This window comes from Cupressus sempervirens, chromosome 10, assembly GCF_028749045.1.
Source record: "Cupressus sempervirens isolate cs-2001-9-10 chromosome 10, ASM2874904v1, whole genome shotgun sequence".
NCBI lineage: Eukaryota > Viridiplantae > Streptophyta > Pinopsida > Cupressales > Cupressaceae > Cupressus > Cupressus sempervirens.
The window spans coordinates 675,530,715-675,543,172 of record NC_143127.1 but is presented as its reverse complement, the minus strand read 5'-3'; positions in this window follow the sequence as shown (position 1 = coordinate 675,543,172).

The following is a 12,458-nucleotide window of genomic DNA, read 5'->3' as shown; positions in this document are numbered from 1 at the left end:
GGTTGTAACTAGGAAGGCCTTACAACCTGACATGATGGATTTAAATCTTATGATTCTTATATATGAAAGAGTGTTATAATTGATCTAAATTTGTGTGTTGTTATTATATTTCTATTCTGTGGTTATTTTCTAAGGGCTTGGTCACCTCTATTGAGGGTACACTCGGCCTTGCACTACATCAATTAGACAACTTGTTGACAACGGATATATTTCACAATTTAATGGGAAGACATGAATAATCAAAGACAAAGATGGTAAACTGATTTGAACAAGTACAAGAACCATAGGTAATATATTTCAATCGAATCCTGCTGAGATAAGTTGTTTGGTTTCTAAAGTTGATGACAATTGGTTGTGGCATAAGAGATTTTGTCATATAAACATTGATACACTAGTACATTAGGCCCCCATTTTCAACCAAATTTTTTGACCAAAGGCCTATTTGGGTTGTTAAATTCTTTTTTTTTTAAAGGGCCCAATATTGTCAAAATTTTGACCATGGTTAAATTGATAGTCAAAATTTTGACCTTCCAAACATATGATGTGATAATAAAAAAGGGCAAGGCAGTGTTCATTTTGTTTTTGCGTGCATGACTACAGCGGGAGGGAGTTTGGTGTAGGGTTAATAGGAGAGGAGAAAGAAGGTAAGAATCAACCACCCTATAGTTTATGGCCACCAAGATCATCTATTCGAAATGCATTTATTTCTCTTCTAGGGCTTTGAAACCACTGTCTATGTATGGTGCCTGTCGATAAAAACTTTCTGTATCTTATACCATGTCATTAGAGTCGCCTATTCTTTGGAGACGACCTTTGAAGTTAACATCACCATTCTCAAGAGCAACAATAGATCTTGGGTATGTTCTCTTCTTCTTTCTTGATAAACACTTTTTTATTAGGGAAGCACTAGTTTTGTCTCTAAATTAGCAGAATGTTGTCCATCGTCTTAGGTTGCAGCTTTTTGTGAACAAAAGGGCCTGGCAGATCAAAAAAATCCATGGGAAAATATTCCATATGTATTTTTAGCCCATATTGGTATTTTATTAGCCTTGTTTACTTTCTAATGATGTCACTAATCAATACTTTATTAGCCTTGTTTACTAGATAATACCCTGTTTAGTTGGAAGTTTATGCGGGGGATTGCACATTGCCTGAATTGGTGTTTGTATGTCATTGCATGAGAAGGAAAATAGAAATGTCACATCTCGTGGGGAGTTATTCTTTGTCACAATGACCTACAGCTTTTGTTACTTCGTATTTCCTGGTTATTTACTTTCCACCTTAATGAGCATATAATGGGTATGTTGGGTTTGGTCTCGTTCCATGACAACAAAGTGAATTGGATCTAGAATGCAACAACTATCCTAAACTAGCCCTAGTTGAGAATTTCGTGGACTTGCCTAAAATTAAGGTATGTAATAATTTGTTTTCTTTTTCATAAATTTTGTTATATAAGTAGAAGATGTAAGAGAAGATGAACATCTTATTGGCCTACCCGTTTTGAGTCAATACCCAATTAGGTAACATAGATCTTGTCGAGTATGCATAGCTTAGACCTTGATGACTTTATTATTTAGAAATATGGGATGATTCCTCCTCCAATAAAATAGAATTTTAGGATCAGCTAAATCACCTGGACAACCCCTCTTAGGGAATTTGACTACAGCCCACCTGTGAATGTGGATGCCAACAATCATGGGTTTGTTTGAGAATAGTAGCCACCAATATCATCTTTTTCCTCCAATATCATTCGCCACCAACTTCGTCGATGTTCACAGAAGCCTCAATTTTGAGCAATTTCCTACAAAAATCTCTCACATAGTAGAACACACTATTTTTCATGATGAATTATAGAGACTGAGACAATTCTCACAAATTTATTTAGAATAACAATCATTTAGACAATTTTAACTTGTAAATTTACACTACTTCTGGACAATGTTTCTCAATCAATTTGTGTGCATTTAAAACACAAATAAGGGAGAAGCATATAATTTGACCTCAATCAAAAGATGCAAAAATCATAATCACAGCCATTCAGTATCATAAGAAGTGAACATTTGTGTAGCAACTAGGGTCACCTATCAAAGAGTTCGGTTGTTTGAGAGTCGTTGAGCTATCATGTGGTTGACTAAGTAAATATAACAGTCTTTGTCCATGGAATTTTTAACTAGCCAATTAAGATGTAATCTTGGTTAAAATCCATGAACTATGTCTGGTTTAGGGCTTTGGATAGGTAAAGTATTTTTTACTATGAGATATGCATTCACAGATACCTTGAAGTAAGGGTTCTTTGTTTTCCATAGTGAGTAGAAATTTTGTACGATGATGAAAGAACCAAAAAGTTCATCCACAATTTTCTTATGGATCTTCATCATGCACCCTTACATTTAAATATTAGTTTAAAATTGGTGTTCTCAATTTAAATTCTTTCTTGGATTTGCTTTGGGTGCAACCTTGTAATTATGTACTTTTCTTTTTGTTTGGGGTTGATCCCATTATTGTAAATAAAAGTACTTTGTCATGGTTCATTATGAATGTAGTCTATAAGCTAAGAGATTGCTCTATAATTAAGCCTAAGGACATTTTCACCATTAACATTCAAATAATTTCTTACATTTGTTTCATGGTTGTCTACATAATATAACATTTTCAATCTATTTTCTACAAGTGTAACCACACAAATATGATTATAGAGTCTTAGAACATTGCCATATAGCTCTGTAGCATGCACCCTTCTTGATACAGCCAAAATTTTGCACAAAATGAGGCTCTAGTTGGTTGCTTGAACTAGTAATACAATAGTGTCAGTATAAAGTAATAAAAGACAATTATTTTCACTGTTCTTTGTACTTTGAATTGGTTGCATGTTTTGATAGAATTGTGAAAGAATTTTTTTTGCATTGAGATTGTATGTTTTATCAATTAAATGTGAGTGTGCTTATTCAAGATTTTTGAGAAATCCATTAAAATAAGAATCATAGGCAAGCTAGTCGATGTACTGATCAGACACATTTGACAGGGCTCCAAAATAGAGAATGCAGGTATTCGTTATTCTATTACCTTTTTCAATGTTTCTAAAAGCATTTTTACTAAAATCCTTGCCAAAGAAAGAGTTATTGATGGTAAAAATTGTTTTAAGGTAACAAACTAGTATGAAATTATACTATCACTGTATGGGAAGGTATTGAATAGACAAGCAATGTTCCACACAGTTTCCTAATAGGGGTATGCAGGAATGTGGGGATAGGTTTTGGAGGCAGGGGACCAAGGGCTTGAATTTGGGGATGATAGGGGGAGGAGGGCAAAGTAGTTGTGGAGGGGTGGTGCTGATATACAAATTGAAGTAAATTGAAATCCTCAAGGCAAAATCTGCAATATAACATCTTTGCAAGCCCAATGAATGCCAAATTAATTTTCTAAAGTTAAAGATTTCATTTAGTATGTGATGGCATACTCCATATAGCAAGTGACCTAGGGTACCACCAATGGAGGTGGAAGAGGTGGTGGTTCTATAGGGGGCCATTCCTTCTAGGTCCCTAAGTTTTTGAAATGTTCCCCTAGAGGGTACCCAGGTTTATTTTTGGGACTTGTTCTTGTGGAACAAATCAAATCAAAAAATATCATTTTAAAGATGGATTTTGACAATGAGGGGATGACGAAAAAGTAGTGGTGGAGGGGTTATCACTGATATACAAATTGAAGTAAATTGAAATATTCAAGGCACAGTCTACAATATAACATCTTTGCGAGCACCCAATGAATGCCAAACTAATTTTCTTAATTCAAAGATTGTATTTAGTATGTAATGGCATGTACAATATAGCAAGTGATCTAGGGGCATCACCAATGAAGGTGGCAGAGGTGGTGGTTTAGTGGGGGGGTATTTCTCCTAAGTTTACACATCTTGGAATTGTTTCCCTATAGGGTATGCAAGTTTTTTTTGGGGGACATGTCCTTGTGGAATGAAGTCAGTAAAAAGAATCTGTTTAAAGATAGATTTTGACATAGCTTATGCCTAAAAAAGGTATGATTTCATTTTAATCACACTCAATTCAATCAATTGGTTGAATGTTGAATCTTTCTTCATGAGATAGCAAAGACTTTGTTTTCTTGTCCTCTACAAGGGCTAATGTGAGTGATATCATCAAATAAGCTTTTCAAACAGAGGAATCTATCAAACATAGATTTCTACTAGCTTCCTAACTCAATGTTACTGACATTGATGCTTTTGGGTATATATAGAATTTAGGTACAAATTTAGGGAATTCTTTTTACAAGTGGTAATCAGCTACTCAATATCCATTTTGTTGATAACCCAACTTTGAACACCAAGGTCTCTCAACAATCAATTAAGGCATACTGATTTTTTTGAATAGTTTTGTCAAAGCTACTAACAAAATTACTGAAAAAGCATTTATTCTCATTGGACTAGATGATTGACCTCTGGGGCTCAAACAAGGATGGAGACTTATAGAAGTAAGTGAAAACTTTGAATAATTATTAATCTTGAAGAAGCTCGATCTTCTCTTTGCTGGGAAGAAATCTAGGCTTAGCTCTAAATATCTAAATTAAATGAAGAAAATGAATCAATTATACAAATCCATAACAAATAATAATTAAAAAAGAACACACAAATATTCTAGGAAAATAGAGTCATAGGTTTCTAATATATAGTAAATGGGTTGTTGGTATTGGGCAATTATCTAGCTCTTTAGCTAATTTATTATCTGCACATCTCTTCATACACACCATTTTATAATGGTGTACTTGTAACTTAAACAATTTGAATTTGGACCTTTGTTTATGAAGTTCTCCTTTGTGATGATTTTGAGATGTAGAAGTGAAGGCTATCTTTGAACTGTTGCCTAACATTTAAGGGTTGGACCTGCCAAATGAGAATGCATCTATCTCATGGATTCATTACTGAAAAGAGACAAGTATCTGGTACATCTCCTCTTTATTTTGAATCCATTTGTAATATTTGCCCCATTATTTATTTTTTCAAATTGCACAAATGAAACTACAATGAACTCAAAGCAATTGAGCATGAAATGGATTGTTTTCACTATCACAATTTCTGATATGCTTGGCAATATATTATCTCTGATGTTATGAGTTCTATCATGAAGTTTTTGCTTTGTGTAAAGTTAAACTTGTACTATTTTCAGGTTTGGATCATGAACATGAGTGTGGTGATAAAATTCTCGTAGGAAAGTTTATTGCAAACTAGACTAATGCATGAAATCTTTACAAGCATCAAATTCCTTGATATGACAACTTGTTTGTTTGTCAACAAAGTTGAAGTTCAAGATGAAGGTTGTCATATAGATGTATGGAAAGGGTGGTACAATAGTGATGGGTGTTGAAACCAAACTGTAAAAGCCTGCTGAGTATAACAGAAGTATGAAATTCGTTTATCTTTTAATATTTTCAAATTAGAACCCTATCCCAACTTGCCACTATGTCTTCCTTCATACTCAACAAATAATATTACACTCAGCTGCTAATAAATGAAATGAGAACTTGACTAAATTTTAACTCACACCTGCACATAATGGAAGAACAAGATGCCACCAAGCACAATTCATCAAACATATCCTATCTACTTTATTATGAGCAATAAATAGTTCCAAACAGTAGAAATCATCAATACAAGTCTAGGAACTTCCAAAAAAGATAGATGATGCAAGCAACATCTAAATGCCAAGCCACAAAAAATCATGCCAGCCCCTAAGCAATCACCCAGCCACTAGTACAACCTTGTACCTTGTACCTTGGATAGCCCTTTCATTAAATTAATTCTTGCAACCAAGCTCTGTGGAATCCATTTGAAAAAGGTTGCCAAATTATGGCTGATAAAACCTAGATGTCTTATACTGGAAGAACATCCCTCATACAATCTAGATGCTTGCATATAGAGAAACGTGAAATGACCACAAGGATTGCATTTGGTTTACATTGAGCTCTATTGCAAGGGCAGATTGGCAACATACTGAGGTGCTTCTTTAGCCATTGTCATCTAATTTAACTTAATCTATTTCCTTAATATGATTATTTTCCAATTTGTTAGTATCGATTAAGTTATTGATTCTCAAGGCACCTACTCTCATAAATATAACCTTGAGATTAAATGAAAATAGGTGCCTCGAGAATGATTAATGTCAGTGTAATATCTCTCTCCCTCTCTCTCTCAACTAGTTATAATTATAATTATTTGACAAATACTTGCCATTAATGTGTAATGACTATTATCATTAAGAGTGTGTAGACTATTACCCTTACAAATAATGACTATTATCATTATGAATGTGTGTGTGTGTGTGTCATTCTCAAGGCACCTACTTTCATAAATATAACCTTGAGATTAAATGAAAATAAGTGCCTCGAGAATGATTAATGTCAGTGTAATAACTCTCTCCCTCTCTCTCTCTCTCAGCTAGTATATTCGTTGAGATGTCTCAATGAATATCTCCTTTGCCTGCCCTATCTCAATGAATATGTCCTTTGTCGAAGGCTTTGATTGGTTGTCTCTGTAGGTTTTTTGAACCCAAAAAAAAAAATGTCAAGAAAGCCTTTGATAGGCTGCCTTCCTAAGTAGCCATGCACTTGCAAAGTTCAATGGTAGGTTTTGTTACATATTTCTATAAATCTTCTTAAATACCTAGATTTTTAATCTTTCTTCCACCTGGTGCTTTGATCTTCTAATCTCCTTAATATGTTTTCCCACCCACTCTTTGTTCTTCCCTTTTCATCATTTCTAATAAAAATTCAAGAGATTTAATAAATAGGCAGATTTCTAATGTTTAAGAGACACGTAGAACATTCAAACTGTCTCTTTTTATTTGAAGCTAACGTGATCATCAAATTCTTTTCTTAATCATCTCAATGAAGAAACATGCTTTAGATTTTGTTTTCCAATCAACTTTTCCCATAGTGTCACTGTAATGAGGCCTGAAATAACCCTGAATGTCAAAAGCTACTTGCATTAACTCTACAACGTTGAGTTGAAAACTTAAAATTATGCTTGTGATCTTTCAATGGGGTATCATATTATTCCCTTTCACTTCAAGTAAACCTTTAAATGCATGATTTATATTTCTTACCCAAATTTTGGTCTGAGACAGAGTACTTGCAATATAAAACCTACACCTTTAGCTTGATCTTTACATGTATGTGAAACTTTGGAAAGTGTTTGGTACTGAAAATGTTTTAGATGTGTTGACAAGCTCCACATCTATTTGGATAAGGTGAAAAAGTCCCTAGGAAATTTATGTACCCCAGGCTTAGGTCTAGCCCTTTGATACATACCCAATTTACAAGTCAAGAATAACAATCAAGGAGTGATGTACAAATGTGACCTACTTATCTTACTCTTCCTTGGATTTGAGTGATTATTAGTCCTTGACAATAGGTTCCTCACATAAGAAGCTCCTGAAGATAATTTATACTATAATCAATTTGCAAGCATTAAGGTTTGAGTACTAGTCCCACTGTCTGGAACATTTGGACCTTTTAATTATTTTCCTCCCACTAAATGTTTCAATGGTGTGAGCTCTTTCTTTGCCTCTTGGTTTATGGATTGCAAAACTTTGAGCTCAATGGGCAGCCCATGGAAATCCCAACTAGGCACATAGTGCACCTTATACCCTTCGAGTAACATATATTTGTTGATAAAATCTTTCAATATCTTTTTCAAGGCATGCCCAATATGCAAATCTCTATTGGCATAAGGGGGACCTTCGTGAAGAGTAAAAATATCCCCTGTGTTCTTGTTTCCAACCCTATTTAATACCTATTTCTAATCCCACAACTTCTGTATTTCTGGTTCACATGCTGTTGAATGGGCTCTAAGGGTGAAGTTTTTCTAAGGTAAGTCAACCGTATGCTTGTTCCTTCATACTTTCGTATAGCTTCTTTGTTGATTTATGCTGACTAGAAATGACTCAGCATATGACTGTCCATTAATTTGACAACACTTGATATTGAACTCATTGTTTTATGTCTCTGCAATGCTAAGGAGAATAAAAAATTGTTGTTCCTTCTTTTCTTTCGTCTGCCGCTATTAATCACTAGTGCAAGTTAATCTCATATATGTATGTATGTATGTATGTATGTATGTATGTATGTATGTATAGAGATTTATATCTATATATATGTATATATAAATGTGTGTGTGTGTGTGTGTGTGTGTGTGTGTGTGTGTGTGTGTGTGTATAAACTATCTCCCATAAGTATATATACCTTGTATATGTATACATATGCAACTTTGAATCATTCATACGCTCTCCTCTATATATGTATATTTCTATTTGTGACCAAAGCTAGAAGTGTAAGGTGCTAAATAGTTTTACAGATTCCTATTTTGAGAACATGTGACTTCTCAGATATTTTTTTTAGGGGGGTAAGACCTATTAACCCCTTACCCCCCTTCTTTTCATTGCCATCGAATATTATTTTTTTATTGTAGGTTATTTAAGGATTGTAACATTTACCTCCAGTGTCCACCATTTCTTTAACCAGACCAGAGATCTCCTCAAAATTTTCTCGCTCCAATTTGCTCCAACATTAATATCTGTAACCCTGTTAGCCACTGTTATTTGTAATCCCCAATATGTTGGGAAGGGAATGTGGCTGAGACGAATTTTGATCCAACCTTGTATTTGTTTTTGGAGGTTCTTCTATCAGAAATCCTCCCCTTGTATAAAAGGAGGTATGCCTTCTCAAAGACCCTTATAAAGTGCATCTATAATGTATATAGGACTCTAGTCCTGGGCTATATCGAGGTTTTCTTTGCCCTGTTCTTTTTCCACTGGTGGCTATAGTTGAACAGGACAAAACTTTTGTAAAATCTTCTGATAATATAATATAAAGTCTTGATTAGTATTGTGTATTAATGAATTTTATATCATATTAATAAATGTTATGTGATTGTATTGATTGAATGTTATAGTTCATAAATGGATGAATGAAATGAATGAAGTATGTAATTAGATGTTAATGGGGAATTTAGATTGATGTTAGGGGGAGGGGGGTGAGGCCAGATGAGCTTCCACCTTCATGTGGTTGGCCTTATTAAGTAGAGAATATTAAAGTATTCTTGAAACGAAGTGAAGCTCAAACTAACAAAGCTTATTTCCTTTATTATTAATGTTTTTTTAGTTGTTCTCTTAATTTTGTGTGAAATAAAAATTATCTTCATCTTCAATTGGCTTTGAGGGTGAAGCTTGTTTGAAATAGGTCAACTGTATGCTAAACTTGACACATCTTTTTGTTCAATAGGTTATTGTTTCCTACTTGGGTTCTATCTAAAATTTGCTAAAGCTTTAGGATCTCATGCATATGTATAGAGGACATTGTGAACAAGGATGGTTTGGATAAGTACTATTTCTTATTCATAATGGATGATTGAAAGGTTTATGAAAGTCGAATGATGCTTTTCTCTTTGGTTTAGAGCATGGTAAATAACTAATGTTATTCAATTCACATTGCAAGGCATATGGTAGTGGAAAGAAGACAGTCCTTTGTGTGATGTCTGTGGATTTGAAAATGCATGCATGAAGCTTTTACGATATGTCATTATTTTTAGTCAATTATAGTTTTTCAACTTAGATAATAAATGGTGCTTTTTCAATATTGAATTGATTTACATCTTTTGAATTACTTTATTGTAGGGTAATGATATTCTTATGACTACCATGCTAAATGGTGTTGCTATTATGGATGGTGCATTGCTTTTGATTGCAAGTAATGAGAGTTGTCCTTAGGCCCAAACTTCAAAGCACGTTGCTACTATAGAAATAATGTGTCTTTAGCATATTATTATTCTACAAAACAAAATTGGCCTGATCCAAGAGAGTCTAGCAAACAACCAACACGAGGCAATTCAGAAATTTATTCAAGTAAGTTGAAATTCATTCTGTGCATTTAGAAAATATTTAATCTCAATGCTAAATGCATTGATGATTGTTACCAATTCTCACATCGACATTTGTTTTTCCTTGTGACTCTAAGGTGTTATAAATGTTTTGGTTCTATTAGGGTACCATTGTTTTTTGCAGCAAATAAATGCATTGCTATAGTTTAAGAGATTGACTAACTATCATGGATGTTATCTGGTTCTCAGCTTATGGAGGAACCCATTTCACATTCTTTATAGCATCCAAAACAACTTGCCTAAATCCCTCAATAGAGGCAAACCACTGTTCTGTTGCTCTAAATATTGTAGGTTTTTTTGTCCTCCAATCATAAGGATATTTATGTTTGTACGCTTCTTGCATGATAAGACATGAGTGTTCATCTAAGCTCTTGACAATTGCCACATTTTCATCACCCAAGACATCCAAACTAGCAAACTCCCCACTTTCTTCAGTAAACTTGCCATTATCATCTACAGGAAACAATATTGGAGGCTTATATTTCATGCCAGTCAAAAAATCTTCTTGGTCATGGCTTGGGGCAATATGAACTGGCCCTGTTCTAGATTCCGTCGTTATGTAATCTCCACCCACAACAACAGGGCATTCCCTATTTTCTAAGGGATGGATATAACTACAATTTTCAAGATATAAACCACAAAATGTTCCCAACACATCAAGCTCAAGTACCCCCCACTTCAATTATAGAGAACTAACTAAATATGCTGCAACAACAATATGTTGGTTGCTTTCAAAAATAGGCTTTTTAACACCTTCTATAGCAGTATCTACATATGATTTTGTTCTTACCTAGACCATTGCATAAAGAAGCTGACCATTGACTAAAACAACAACATTTGTGTAATATCCCCAACCAAATAGAGTTTAATAATCTACTGATTATTACACCATCCGCAATTGATAATGATCCAAGTCTATTGCCAATACGGGAATGGTATCATCAATATTTTTGGTTAGTGATACCAATATCTCATAATTACAAAGAGTTAATCATTATCCAAAGAGCTCATCTCTATCGGCTAACGACTTAGTGGCAAGACAATAGCTCTAAACCTTTGACAACAACATTTGATAAGATTATGGAAAGATACAAAGTCTCAAAAATGATAACATCGACATTACAAGAACATTCAGATAGTGACAATAAATGCCTTAGGACCAATGTCATTATACATTACGTGATAATATCATTACCAGACACTTGCTATGGATGCATACAAGTATCTTTGAGATTAAGGTTGTCCAAATCAGTAATAATCATAAGAGTTATGTTATTGTGTTACTCCCTCAGCCAATTCTCATTGTCGGTTTGTCTTAAAACATAATAAATGACAAACCACTGATAACTAAGGGTGATGACTTTTCATTGTGTCCCTTCGTCATTTACAAATATCCAAGTCGATTGGCTATGAAAAGGGGGTATGAGAATTGATTTTATAAAAAAAAATCTCTTGTGGATTCCACTCGCTAGGCATTTATGTTGCTATTGCAACCTTATATATTAAAGTGCACACATTAATACAACAGATCGGAGATGACACCATATTTAGAGCATATTCATTTGCATATCCGAGATGACTCCAAATCAACAGATTGCAAAATTCATATTAAAGAATATCAGAGATGACTCTGTCATTCAATTATCCTAACACAACAGCATATATTACATTGCCTATCAAAGATGGTTCGCAGGGTACATGCATATTCCATAATTGCTAAGTCAGAGATAGTCACATGTAATTATTCAAACTGCTAGAGTCTATTGCAGTCACAGCCTTGTTAGATTCATTGTATTCCATTGTGGCATTGAAATTACAGTTGTGTATATATATATATGCTATTCCCATCTCCATTACATAATTCATTATCATTGCATTGCTCATTATACACTTGTTGGATTAATTGCATATTACACCCAAACTTGCATATTAATTCATTAGTTCATTTTATCCAATGTTAGCATTTGGAATTACCATTCATATATACCTTCATTTTTAAACATTCATAAATCAATAGAATTAGCTATAATATCACAATAGCTCACATAGTGCCCAAGAAACATAAAAAGGGGACATTACAATTTGTAGGAATTGTCCATAGGGTTGTAGTCTAGATAGCCAAACCAAACTGGGTAGAATTCCTTTAAGAAAATTAGGAGTTGTATCTGCTACGCTAACCACTTTGAAAATAACATAAACACTTCTTGATATGTGTCCCTCTGGATACTCCAACTCAGCCTTAGCCAAAGCTATGCTAGATGACAGACTCCAATGAACCAATTTTTGGCCTCTATAAAAGTGGCCCTCAAATTGTTTTTTGCTCAAATACTTCAATCTGTGCAGCTTCATATATACTCTGGAGCAAGTGTCAAATAGGGGGACTAGGCACATGGTGCACCTTACACCCTTTAAGCAACTTATAATTGTTGATAAAATCTTTCAGTATCTTGTTCAACGCATGTCCAATATGCAAATTTCCATTGGCATAAGGGGGACCATTATGAATAGTAAAAATATCCCT